This window comes from Protopterus annectens, chromosome 12.part0, assembly GCF_019279795.1.
Source record: "Protopterus annectens isolate FY-2018-M chromosome 12.part0, PAN1.0, whole genome shotgun sequence".
In the NCBI taxonomy this organism is placed as follows: Eukaryota; Metazoa; Chordata; order Ceratodontiformes; family Protopteridae; genus Protopterus; species Protopterus annectens.
Window position 1 is genome coordinate 937,984,348 of NC_056746.1, and position 14,463 is coordinate 937,998,810.

General features: G+C 47.5%; 1 protein-coding gene across 2 annotated transcripts in view; it reads right to left on the reverse strand.

Moving 5' to 3' along the window:
* GNAS (GNAS complex locus) overlaps window positions 1-14,463 on the reverse strand; it is a 2,418,861-nt gene that overhangs the window by 1,371,638 nt on the left and 1,032,760 nt on the right. The window lies entirely within an intron of this gene.

Genomic DNA, 14,463 nt, shown 5'->3' on the forward strand with positions numbered 1-14,463 from the left:
GTTGCAGTATTCATCACAATAGTGAGGTTGCTGCCTGCAGCGCCAGACATCCGGCCAGTATACCAAAGTCCATACAAACAGCAACATGAAATATCCAAAAATACACTCAGGAGCCAGTCACTGGAAACAAACTCCAACTTTAATGGTGCTTCTGGTACCTTGGCAAACAGCCTTCAAGGAATAACATAAGCCACCAACCATTGCCATTTTATGTCAAACTGCTCCAATTAAACAATCATCTCATCACCCAATAATTTACTACAAGAACCTGCTTAAACATTGTTGTTGTGTCTTTCGGCTTTTCCCGGTTAGGGGTCGCCACAGAGGAGCTCCGGTCCGCTAATGATTGGTAGTTGATTTTTATGTGCCAAGTTACCAGCCCTGATGGCACAACCTTCAACGAAGGTACGCCCATTCATGCATGTCTCCACGCAAAAGACGCTCTAGCTGAGAATCGAACCGGACAGCGTCTTGCTGTGAGGCGACAACGCTACCGCAGCACCACCACCACCCTTAAAAAAGGGGGTAAAATATTTTTCCATTTACACTAAGTCACAAAAAGTACAGTTTTGTACCTACCATAAATGTAGATGTTAGAGTGTATACCCTGCTGCAGTCATCACACTTGGGTTATCATGTAGGCAGGCGGTCCCGCAGTCGGCCTGAATTCCAAAGTCTTGGTCCGGCATCAGTTGCTGTCACTTCTTCCCTGACATCAGTGCGCCAGGGGTATACAAGAGGCATCCGACGCAATTTTCTTCAGTTTTTCTTGCCCCAGCTGTCAGGTGCCCCCCCCAACAAATGGTCAGTAGAGAAGTACCAATAATAAAAGCTTAGCACAAACAAAACATCCCTCCAGCTATAAGCAAATACACCACAAAGGTTGTATCAGATTTTAAGGTATTGAAAGGTTTTAGTTAGGTCAGAGGGGATGGAGGGAGGGTAATCTGGACTGCAGCAGGGTATACACTCGAACATCTACATTTATGGTAGGTACAAAACTGTACTATGTTCGTGTTACCCTGCTGCAGTCATCACACTTGGGTAGAATCCCAAAGCTAAGGATGGGAGGTGGAGTCAAACAGGGTTAGAGGAGGCTAGAAGGCCCTGCAAAACTGCAGTGGCGAAGCCAGCTCTAGTCTTAGAGTAAAGTGGTAAGTGATAGTGTTTGGTGAAGGTGTGTACTGAACTCCAAGTTGCAGCTTCCAGAATATCCTTGGTTGGCACCCCCCTGAGGAAGGCTGTAGATGTAGCTGTTGCCCTGGTGGAGTGGGGCCTTATGCTAGCAGGAACTGGTTTTCCATGATGGGTGTAGCAAAAACTTATGCAATGTCCTATCCATTTGGAAATTGTCTGTTTTGAGATAGCCTTTCCTTGTGATGCTGTAGCATAGGATACAAAAAGTTGGTCAGATTTTCTGAAAGCCTTAGTTTTATCCTAGTAGTAACGTAGTTGCCTGTGAATGTCCAAGGAATGCAGGAGTCTTTCTCCTTTGTTCTGTGGATTTGGAAAGAAGGTGGGTAAGTGGATGGTTTGATTTAGAGCCACACTGGATACCACCTTTGGCATACAGGAGGGGTTAGTTCGTAGAGAAACTCTGTCTTGATGAAAAATGAGGAAAGGCTCTACTGCCATTAGTGCCTGTAGCTCTGTGACTTTTCTGGCTGAAGTAATTGCTAGCAGCAGGGCAGTCTTCCATGATATAAACTAAGTCAGCTGAGAAAGCTGGCTCAAAAGGTGGCAGCGTAAGTTTTTCCAGAACGAAATTTAGGTCCCAAGTTGGTGTTGGCGCTCTCCTGGGAGGCCTAATGTTTTGTGCCCCTCTGAGATACTGCCTTAGAAGTGGATGTGAAAATAAGGGAGGATCTGTGTTGTAGTGAGCTGAAATAGCTGAGGCATGGATTTTAACAGATGAAAAAGAAAGTCCTTTGTCTAACATCTCAGTTAAATATTGTAGAATCTGAGGCATGTCCGGCTGAAGGGTATTTTGGCCTTGAGCTTTGTTCCAGGTGCAAAATCTTTTCCATTTGTCTGAGTAGGCTTTCCTGGTGCTGGGCCTCCTGGCCTCCAGAATGACATCCATAATAGCTTGTGAAAGAGGGGCTGGCTAGTTGCTTAGATGATGTGCCATGCAGCCAAATTTAAGGTTTTGAGCTGACTGTGTAGAATCTGATTGCCTTGCTGTGTGAGTAGATGAGGAATTTGCGGTAAAATCCATGGTGGGCCCTGGGCCATGTTCCTTAGTAGTGGGTACCAGTGCTGGTGTGGCCAGTCCGGGGCAATGAGTATCATTCGAGGTCTCTCCATCCCGACTTTCAGCAGCACCTTTGTGAGAAGGGGCAACGGAGGAAACATATACTGTCAGCATTTTCCAACTGAATGAGAGTGCGTCCACTTTCCACGCTTGATGGTGAAGTGTCCTTGTGCAAAATTTTGAAAGCTGATGGTTTTGGGAGTTGGCAAACAGGTCTATGTCTGGGCGCCCCCATTTTTGAGTTATCATTGCAAATACTTGTGGATCCAGTTTCCACTCGTGGGGATCCATGATGTTTCTGCTTAGGTCGTCTGCCAATGTGTTCTTTTTTCCTGGCAGGAATTGAGCTTGTAATTGAACTTGGTAAGCCAGTACTGTGTTCCACAAGGTCATTGCTTGCCTGCATAGAGGGTAGGAGTGTGTACCCCCTTGTTTGTTTATGTACCACATTACTGTGGTGTTGTCTGTCCTTATTATAAGCTGTCCTGGATGTAAGAGGTCCTTGAAGGCTGTCAGAACATTCTGTACAGCTAGCATTTCTTTTTGACTGATGTGTAGATTCCTTTGATCTGCAGTCCATATGCCTTGAACGCACAGTCCTGCCATGTGTGCCCCACAAGCATAGTCAGATGCATCTGTTGTCATAGTTTGCCTGGCTGGGGGTAAGGTGAAAGGCTGACCCTTGTTGAGGTGACATGCCTGTGACCACCATAGAAACTCCTGTTGAAGGCAGGGAATGAGAGGTATCATTGTTTCCAAGCTGTGGCTGTGGAGTCCATATGCTTTTCAGGTACCATTGTAATTTCCTCATATGCAGTTTTGCAAATGGTATTAGTAGTATGCAAGATGCCATGAAGCCCAAGGCCTGCAGAATTTTTCTTGCAGGGAGTTGGGTCTTTGTTGCCATTATTTTGAAGTATTGAGTTAGTTGTAGCGGTTTGTCTAGCGTCAGATAAGCCATCTGGGCCGTTGTATTGAAACTGGCACTCAGGAATGTCATATTTTGTGAGGGCACTAGTTTTGATTTTTTTTCGTTTACTGTGTACCCTAGGCAACTTAGGTGTTTTACAAAAGTCAGATGTTGTAAGAGAATGTCCTTGCTTTCTGCTTGGATGAGGCAGTCGTCCAGGTATGGGTATATTTGAATTCCTCTGTCTGCAGTATGCAATTACTGGTGCCAGGCATTTTGTGAAGACCCTGGGTGCAGTAGATAAGCTAAAGGGCAGTGCAGAGAATTGGTAATGGGTTGAACCTGCAATGAAACGGAGGTATCTTCTGCAATTTTGTCTGACAGGGACATGCAAGTATGCCTCCTTGAGGTCTGTTACTAGCCAAGCTTTCTTGCCCAACATGGGAAGAAGCTGCTGTAGTGTTAGCATCTTGAATTTGGGTACTTGCAAGAAGGTGTTTAGAATTGAAAGATCCAGAAGGGGTCTCCAAGCATTGTCCTTTCTGGGGACTAGAAAGAGCCTTGAGTAAAATCCTTGGCCTTGCTCCTGTGTAGGTACCAGTTGAATGGCTCATGTCCATGAGAGCTGTAATTTGTTTTTGTGCCTCTGCCCATTGATTTTGTGGCAAGTTTGGCATTCCTTATATTCTTGGCAAGGTGTGGAAATGGAATCTGTATCCTTGTGAGAATGTCTAGGACCCATTTGTCCTTTGTGACGATGCGCCAGTTGTCTATAAAAAATGCTAATTTTCCTCCCAAGGGAGCTGCCAAGAGTTTTTTGCTTGGCTGTATGAGGTTTAAGTCATCGTGTTTGTCTTCTAGTAGTTTGGGACCGGTCTTCTCCTCCCTTCTGTGTTGCAGTGCCCCACTGGCGAGGTTTGTAAGGGATTTGTGCTTGTCCTCTGCCCCTTGGGCATCTGTATTTACCCTTCTGTGGTCTGTCAGAAGCTGGAAAGGACCAATTTTTTGCTGGCCAATTTCTGCTGAAGCATGGGGGTGTACCTGTAAGAAATATTTGACCATCTGCATAGATTTTGCCTTATCCTCCATTTTCTTTAAAACCTCTTCTGCTTTAACTCCAAATAAGACATACTGCTGTAAGGGTGCATCTAGTAACTTTGCTTTAACATGATCAGGCAGTTTGTTCCTTTAACAAAGCATGCCTACGTATAACAGACCCAGTAACAGCTGCTCTACAGGAAGCTTCCAAGGAATCAAATCCACATTGTAAAGTATGTTTGCCCACCTGTTCAGCTGCATGCAACAGATCCTGCATTTCTTTGAATTCAGACTGTTGAGGGTGCGTGCTCATCTTTTGTTTTATTTGAGACACTAGGAATTGCTGGTATTTCAGCATGTGAAATTGACAATTTAGTGCTCTCATAGCTAGAGTAGCTGAGGTGTAAACCTTCTTCCCCCAACTATCTAGTGCTCTGGAGTCCCTTTCAGAGGGTACAGGATTTTTAGCCATAGAAGCCTTAGCCCCTTTGGGACCCTGGGAGATTGTCTCTGGGTCAGCAACAGGGCTTTTGTAAAGGAATTTGTGTGAGTCAGGCACTCTAATTATCTATCTGGTTTGGCTGGAGCAGGAGGCAGAGAATCTGGATTTAGACTAGATTCTAAGTAAACATCACCCACAATGTCTAAAACTGGAGGGATAGCAAGTGGTCTGTGCTGGGGGAGTAAAAGAAACTCTCGGAGCCTTTTCTTTGAGTCAGAGTAGTCCTGACCTTCCCAGTGGAAATGTTCCCTCATTGTATGTAAGGTTTCCCCCCAAAGGAATAGTCTTCAGGGGGAGAAGCTGAGGGAATGGAATCTTCAGCATCAGAATCTTCATAAGGGGGAAAGGTGTAATCCTGTTCCTCAGAGGAGCCTGAGGAAATAGACACTTGATCAGAGGAGGCATAATCCTCCTCTTGTCTAGGCCTTTTGTCTGGGGGCGGTTGGGAACCCCTGATTAAAGAAATCAAATCTTCAGCCATTTTAAGCATCTGTTTCTTAGGCATGGGGCCTTGAACTGGAGACTGATGTGCAGTCTTATTTGGTTTTAGACGAGTCTTAAGCTTAGCATAAGATTTTATGGTGAGAGTAGTCTGTCTGAAGACACCTTCTGTAACCGAAGGTGTTTCCGCAGCACCGGCTTCTCCTTCTGCAATGTTGTCGGTAGGGCCTAAAGAAAATGGCTGCGTCGGCCTAGAACTCTCTGCTTGAGAATCCGAAGCGGTCTGGGGTTCCAATTCTGCAGTCGTCAGGGACTGCGTAGGTGCCTCACTGAAAACTGGAGAACCAGCGACCAGCCCAACTGAGGGCTTGGATCTAGACTGCCTGTCTTTATTTTTGCGTTTTTTATGCACGCCGGTAGTCAGTTGTTCTGATGGCATAGTGTAATTACATTTCCTACCGAAGTAGTGTCCTGCGAAATCAAAGCGTCGCTTTATAGTTCGCTTATTGAACCTAGCACAAAACCGACAACCAGTGACGTTGTGGTCTGGGCCTAGGCAAGGTATACAAGAATGAAAGTCCTTGTGTGGTATTTGCTTCCCACAAGAAATACAATTGTTAAATTTTTCCTGACATCGGACTGAGGCAAGAAAAGGTTCCCAACAGGGTACTTAGCTTTGAAGACTTCCGACTGAAATTCGATTCGAAAATCTCAGGTGTCGGCCGACCGGCACTTGCGAATTGCTTCTGCTTCGGGCACCGTGCGGCAAGAAAGAGTGGAGAAAATGGCGTCAGATGCCTCTTCTATACCCCTGGAGCACTGACGTTAGGGAAGAAGCGACAGCACCAGACGCCGGACCAAGACTTTGGAATTCAGGACGACTGCGGGACCACCTGACGACAGGATAACCCAAGTGTGATGACTGCAGCAGAGTAACACGATGAACATAGTCATATATACATTATAACTTGTACATTTAAATTCACAGCCAGAGTCATACCTTTAGGTTTTAAAAGTATTATAATTTAGAATGAACCTGCTCTCCATTTTTAACAAACTGGCTAAGAAATCCCCACCCCTAGCAAGAAAAAGGTGTAGCCAACCAACACACTAAAGAAGAAACTAACATCAGAACCCCCGTGTGCATTAATGAAGTGTTCAGCTACTGGGCTATCTAAATTCCTATTTCCAATATGTCCCAGATGTTCAAGAATTCTGTTACCATACATTAAGTCTGTGCAACATACCACCTTCACAGGAGTACACCCACACCCTACAATATAAAAATAGAAGTTATGTTCTTACCATAACGTTCCATGTTAGTTGTCTTCTTCTCGCCTTCTTCTTGCTGGATGGGTTCGGAGCCGACCTCGGCTCGGCCACTCTAAAAGCTCGAGAGTTGGTTCCACCGGCTCGAGGCTCCCCTTATATCCCACAATGCTAGGCGTGAGTTACCTCAGATCTCGTTTGTAAGCTAGGCCCAGCCTATAGTAGTAATGGAATAATTAGTAACAAAGTCCACCTCTATAAATAAGGGAAAAAAGAAGGGTGACCTACATCCTGATCCAGGAAATATGCACAGCAGAGAATATACCTAAGTACAGAGGTGGTAGAAAGAGAGGTCACAATCACAACTCCTCTAGGTCTGTCCAGGCCAGGGGGCAGGAGGGTGGGACGCAAGAAGAAGGCGAGAAGAAGACAACTAACATGGAACGTTATGGTAAGAACATAACTTCTACATGTTAAGTTGTCTATCTCGCCTTCATTCTTGCTGGATGGGACCGCGTCCCTAGCACCTTGTCCCGGGTGGCCTAACGGAACAGACTCCTGAGAACAGTGGAACCAAAGTTAGCTCTATGCCTAGAAGCTAAATCCAACTTATAATGAGAAATGAAAGTGTGAGGAGTAGCCCAAGTAGCTGCTGCACAAATGGTGTCAATAGGCAGTCTGTCTTGGAAGGCTAAAGAAGTAGCCAAAGCTCTGGTGGAATGGGCCTTAGGTTTATTAGGCAGCTTTTGGTGTCTAATTTCATATACAAGGGAAATCAGAGATGTTAGCCATCTAGATAATGATACCTTTGAAACTGAAAGTCCCTTTCTGCCTTCTGCATAGGAGACAAACAGCTGGTCAGATTTTCTGAATTGTTTTGTTCTATCCAAATAGTACCTCAACTGACGATGAACATCTAGCCAGTGTAATTTTTGTTCAGACCTATTGGAATATTCTGGAAAAAAGACAGGGAGGTCAATGCTTTGATTTAGATTTGATGTCGAGACTACCTTAGGCAAAAAGAACGGGTTCGTTCGTAAGGATACCCTGGTCCTTATGAAACAATATATAAGGAGGTCGACAGCTGAGTGCTTGAAGTTCTGAAACTCTTCTAGCTGAAGTAATAGCTACCAGAAAGAGTCTTCCATGATAGCAATTTTAAAGAACAGGAGGCTGCAGGTTCGAAAGGGGGAAGAATCAAAGAAGTAAGAACTAAATTTAGGTCCCAAGGAGAAGGAGGATTTCTTATAGGAGGTCCGAGAAGAAAAACTCCTTTCAAAAAGGCTTTGCAAAGTTTGTGGGACATTAAGGCAGATTCAGAAATACCCACATGAAAGTTAGAAATAGCTGCCAATTGAACTTTAAGAGTAGAGGGAGATGAACCTGCATGGAAGAGTTCAGCTAGAAAATCAAGGACTATTTGGATGGAAGCAGTGAAAGGATCTAAGTCCCTTCCTTGAGCCCAATATGTGAAGCGTTTCCACTTACTCAAATAAATCTTCCGAGTGGAAGATTTATGGGAAGCTATCAAAATATCTTGAACGGAGTGAGATAACTGAGGAAGCCTGGCTAAGGTTGGAACTGGAGGAACCAAGCAGTGAGGTTCAGAGAGGGGAGGGAGCGATGTAACTGACCCGACTGATGGATCAAAAGATCTGGAACTAGGTCCAGATGCCACGGTCGCTCCAATAGAAGTTGATGTAGAAAGGGGAACCACACCTGTCGAGGCCAGTAAGGAGCAATGAGGATCAATGAGGCCTTCTGAGCGATAGCTTTCTGTATCACTTGAGAGATTAGTGGGAAGGGAGGAAATGCATACAGAAGTCCCTGCTGGGTTGGCCTGGTAAAGGGAATAGAGTGAAAAATTCTCTGCACTTGCTGTTTTGGGGAGTAGCAAAAAGATCGCAGCAAGGCTGACCCCACTTGAGGAAAATTTCTCTCACAACAGAGTCTTTCAGAGACCACTCGTGAGGCATGAGAATAGCTCTGCTCAACTTGTCCGCAATTTGATTGGACTTCCCGGGGATGTGCGTTGCTATCAGAAATCGCTGAGAAGAAATCGCCCATTGCCACAGTCTGAGTGCTTCTCGACACAGGGGTATGACCTGGTTCCGCCTTGTTTGTTGATGTACCACACTACAGACATATTGTCTGTCTGGATTGCAATCGTTCCCAAGGGAAGAGAGTCTTGAAGGGCTTGCAACGCTAAAAGCACTGCTCTCATCTCTAGAACATTTATGTGCAAGTGGCATTCGTTTGGTTGCCATGTGCCCTGGACCGTCCTGCCCTGATAATGCCCCCACCCGATCAGGGAGGCATCCGTTGTCAGAGTAGCAACCGGAGGGTGGAACAAAGGGTCTTCCCAACAAGAGCTGAGGGAAGACATCCACCACATGAGATGATTTCTGCACGCCTGCGTGATCATAATGGTGTGAGACATTGGAAGTTGCTGGTATGACCATTGTGTGAAGAGCATCCATTGAAGGATCCGCATGTGGAATCTGGCTAACGGAAGCAGAGGTATGGCCGCCATAATTCCCAACACCTTCAGAACTAACCTGGCTTTGATTCTGTTGTTGTTGAAAAGGAGTGAGACCAGTTTGTGAATGTCTGCTATTCTCTGATGTGTTAGTCTCAGACATGTCCACTGTGTCCAGATTTGCGCCTATGAAAGTAATAGCACGACAAGGCGACAAAACAGACTTTTCGCAATTTATTGAAATGCCTAACTTTTGACAAATGCGAAAGGTGTAATCTCTGGCCACCAGAAGGAGATGCTTGGTGGGAGCTGTGAGGAGCCAGTCGTCCAAATATGGAAACACCTGGAATCCTTGTCGTCTCAGGTGAGAAGCTACCACTGCCATGCATTTGGTAAACACCGGGGCAGTGGTGAGACCAAAGGGCAGGGCCCTGAACTGAAAATGACTGGTTCCCAGCCTGAAGCGGAGGAATCTTCTGGAGCGTCTGTTCATTTTTATGTGATAGTACGCATCCTGAAGGTCTATAGAGCACATCCAGTTTCCTTTGCCCAAAAGGGGAAGGATGGATTGCAGCATGACCATCCGAAATCTTGTTTTCTTGACTGATCTGTTCAAGATACTGAGATCCAAAATTGGTCTCCAGTCCCCTGTTTTCTTTGGAACTAAAAAGAACCTTGAGTAGATTCCGGATCCTTGCTGGTCTGCTGGAACTGGCTGAATTGCTCTTTGGAAGCAGTTTTGAAATGTGCAAAACGGCTAGGTCCCTTTGAGCGGGTGGAACATCTGGAAGGGATTTTTGATTGGTTTGGAATGCTAAGAAAGGGGATAGAATAGCCTTCGAAATGACGGACTGTACCCATTTGTCTTGAGTCAGGGATAGCCAGGCTTCTGGGTACAGTGACAATCTTCCCCGACTGCCTCGAAGGTGGGCAGTCGGAAACACCTCAGGGATGCTGAAAGGGCTTGTCAGAGAAGGCTTCCCGATTGCCCTGGTTCTGCGGACCCCCCTGCCCCTAGGGCGACGTCTACCATTGTTATTCCCGCCTCTGCCTCTGGTGGGGAAACGACTCTGTGCGTCAGGCGAAGTCCCTTGAGATTGTTTACGGAACCACATCTTTCCACCTTTCTGGCCTTTGGGGTAAGGCCTAGAAGGAGTAGAAAAACAGACTCCGACAGCAGAAAGGGTCTTGCCATCAGTTTCGCACCTAGTCAAGGTTTCTTTCACTTGAGGACCAAAGAGAAATGATCCATCAAACGGGAAGTTAGTGAAAGACGTCTTGAAGGGGTCCGCAAAATTGCATAGCCGCATCCAGGCATGCCTACGTAAGGCCACACCTGTCCCTGCGGCCCTACTCGCTCCATCAGCCACGTAAGAAAGAAGGCGCATGGAGGAGTTGGTTATGGAGTTAAGGGTAGCCAGCTGAGTGTTCATCTTATCTTGAAAACCCGCAGCTGTAGGGTCCTTTAACATTTCACTCGCTTCTTTGATCAAGTCCCTTTGAAGACGAGTAAAATGGCATAGGTAGTTCAGCGAACGCATGGTAAATGTCGCTGATGAGAACATCCGCTTCCCGTACCTGTCAATGGACCTAGATTCCTTGTTAGGTGGATGGACAGGTACTGAAGGATCAGCTAGCTCCTTCTTAGTGGCAGCAGCTACCACCATAGCATCCACAGAGACTCCTTTTGTCAAGAACTGTTTGTCTGCTGGTGCCGTTATGAATTTGGAGGGTCTCCTGGGAGTGGGGTCCACTGAATCAGGAGCCGCCCATGCCTTTAGCAACCACCTGCATGAGGGGGTCAAGGGGCACACCCAGGAGGTGGAAGGGCGAGAGCCAAACGCCTCAAGATACACAGATTCATCCTCCGAAGGGTTGAGGGCTGGCCAATTTCCCCTCTGTTTCAGGATCTCTAGAATGTCTGCAAATGAGACATCTTCAGAAGGGGAACGGGGAACCCTCAGAATCATCTAAATCTGTGTCAGATGTGATGGACTCAGGTGAGTCAATGTGTTTCCTCTTACACTTCCTCTTCCGAGGGGCTCTTCTGCCAAATCAGGAGAGGCCTCGAAGAGGATGAAATCCCCACAGGGGTTCCTGAGGAGCTGGCTCTCTGCGGTCCGGGATGAGGGAGTGAGTCGACTTGACCTGAGGCACCGTGAGGGAGAGGCGGACGGAGCCGACTGTAGAGTAGAGCCAGGCTCTAACACACTCCGCATGACCTCGAATGCACCCCTGTCAGGCAAAGCCAGAGGTCCCCGCTCCGAGGAGCTAAGAACCTGCCTCGGCACCGACAGTGATGGGTCCGAGGTCGATGTCGGAGCCGAACTCACCAGCGCCGGGCACCGAGAGGGAGAGGGGTCGGACAAGGGTCCGATGCCACTCACCCTCGAGCCAACGAGGGAAGTCCGGCGCCGAGATTCTTCCAAGGAAGAAATCGGAGCCGACGACGGAGCCGAAGACAATTGCATCGGCTCCAACGCTATCACAGTCTCGGTTCCGACACGACCCGGCTCCGAGCTCAAGAGAGTCGAAGGAGGAATATATTGATGGACAGGGGCAGGCATCGACTGATGAGTCGGGCTCTGAAGCATCTGGGCCAGTGCCTCGGACTTAAGAAGTCGACTCACTACCCTCTGAAGGTCATGATCCGACAGCCTCGATGACCTAGAGGAGTGAGATCTTTGGCTCCGTTCAGACAGCAGGGGAGATCCTGGAGCCGAATGAACGGAGCCAAGGGATGGTGACCTGGACCTCTTCCTAGTTGTCGGCTCCGAAGGTCTGGTCGGAGCCGACACGGAATTTCTAATACCTCGGCTCCAGCCGAGCAGAGGAACCACAGAAACTGTGGACTGAGACTCATCGGCTCCAGCCGGAGCCGATGTAGGCAGAGGTTTAGAAGCCTTAGGTCTCGGCTCAGTTGTCGGGCCGAAGACCTAGATGCCTTGGAGGGCTTCCCTGAAGACACAGTAAGGGAATCCTCTGGCTTGAGTAAGCCTCTTAAAATTAACTTATTTTTTCTTTCCTGCAGGACCCTGGGGCTGAAGCCATGGCAAACAGCACAGGAGTCCTGCAGGTGCAAAGGTCCCAGACAGTAGACACAAGAAGTGTGAGCGTCTGTCAGAGACATTTTCTGACAGCACGCATCACACTTCTTGAATCCTAGACCTTTGCTTCTTTAGACATCCCAAAGGTGCAATCACACACACAGTCACAAACACACTGATTACACCCTGTCTAGTTTAGCTTAAAATAAAACAACTAGCTAGGTTTTTAAATTAAGAAAAAATAACACACACACCCCACTAGGAAAAGAAAAAGGCCTGTAGGCCCAAGGGAAGAACTTAAAGTTCTTGTGGGAAAAACACAATTTTTAAGAAAGGGATAAGAATTCCTCTAAACTAATGGAAATAAGTATAAATATTAAAATTAAAGGGGTTTTAATACACTAACTTTACAAGAAAGTCACTTACCAAGAACCGGTAGAAAACCAACACCTCGATCGCTGTAGCGGCAAACGAGATCTGAGGTAACTCACGCCTAGCATTGTGGGATATAAGGGGAGCCTCGAGCCGGTGGAACCAACTCTCGAGCTTTTAGAGTGGCCGAGTCGGAGCCGAGGTCGGCTCCGAACCCATCCAGCAAGAATGAAGGCGAGATAGACAACTTAACATCTCCCCACAAGAAATACATGAAAACCTTCCCATAGAACAAAATAATTTATCATTATTTTTTCTACCTGAAATGTTCTTAATCCTAGAACATACTTTACATCTTCCACAAGGGAAGGAACCCATATATTACCCCTCTGGAAAGAGACCTTCTTAAAACCCAACAACGCCCTTAAATTTAAATAACTTTGATAAGAAAATTTAACATGCGAAGGGAACAGATGCTTTAGTTGCACATCTTTACATACCACTTGGCACAAATCTTTTACCGACCTCCTCAAAGGGGGACCTCCTCCCCCTTAACAGGGGACGAAATACCGGGAGTCCTGATCAAGAGTGGAACTGGAGCAGCCAAGCGGTCAGCTTCAGGTTGTCCAGGTTCGGAGGAAGATAAGCGGGATGGATGAGATATCAGATCCGGAATGGGATCTAGAATCCAAGGAGGATTCACAGAGTGAGACCTTAGGAAGGGGAACCAGATCTGTCGAGGCCAAAACGGAGCAATGAGAATCATTCTGCACCCCAACCGAGAGGCTTTCTGAAGAACTTGGAGCATCAGAGGCAAGGGGGGATAAGCATAAAGCAGACCGGGTGGCCAAGCATGCACCAGAGCATCTCTTGGGGAACCTCCTTGAGGAGGTATCAGAGCGAAAAAACTGTCGCACTTGGTGTTTGAGGGAGAGGCAAAAAGATCGCAAGAAGGAGTTCCCCACCGTGCGAATATGCGTTCCGCTACTTGAGTATTGAGAGACCACTCGTAAGGGGTGAGAATGGTGCGACTGAGCTTGTCCGCCAGGATGTTGGACCGACCCGGAATGTGCGTTGCTATGAGAAAGCGGTTGGTGGAGATTGCCCATTCCCAAACTCTCATGGCTTCTCGACAAAGAGGGTAAGACCTGGTTCCTCCCTGCTTGTTGATTATACCAGACAACCGACATGTTGTCCGATTGAATCGCAATTGTTCCCAAGGGAAGAAAGGCCTGAAGTGCTAGCAACGCTAAGAGCACTGCTCTCATCTCTAGAACGTTGATATGCAGTAAGGTCTCTGAATCGTTCCACGTGCCTTGGACGGTCCGGCCTGCAAAATGCCCCCCCCCACCCGAGGCGGGAGGCGTCCCTGGTCACCGTGGCGAGAGGGGGAGAAGCATGAAATGGGCGGCCTCCGTGGAGATCTGGAGAGTGAAGCCACCACAGGAGGGACCGCTTGCAAGCCTTGCTGATCGCAATGGGATGATGCATAGGAAGAGCAAGATACGACCACTGTACTAGGAGTGTCCACTGGAGAATGCGCATATTGAACCTGGCGAGAGGAAGAAGTGCTATAGCAGCCGCCATGGACCCTAGAGCCCTCAGGACCAACTCCGCCGGAACTGAGCTTGAGTGGAGAATGGCCCGCACCTGGAGTTGCAGATTTTGAACTCTGTCCGCAGTGAGGAAGGCTTTTAAACTCCTTGCGTCTAACCTGGCACCTATAAAATCTATGGACTGCGTGGGTGCTAGGTTGGATTTTTTTGTGTTTATAGTGATGCCCAGACAGGGAGCAAGATGGAGAAAGGAGTCTCGCGCCAATAGAAGTAGATGCCTTGTTGGGGCGGTAAGGAGCCAGTCGTCCAGGTAGGGAAAGACCTGTACCCCCTGAAGCCTCAGGTGGGCCGCTACCACTGCTAATACTTTGGTGAACACCCTGGGGGCTGTGGTGAGACCAAAGGGAAGGACCCGGAACTGGTAGTGACTGGCTCCCAGCCCGAAGCGGAGAAACCTCCTGGAGCGCCTGTCCATTAGTATATGGTAGTACGCATCCTTGAGGTCTATGGAGCACATCCAGTGATTTTCTCCCAGAAGGGGGAGAATAGACTGCAAAGTGACCATTCGGAACTTCTCCTTGGGAACTGCCAGGTT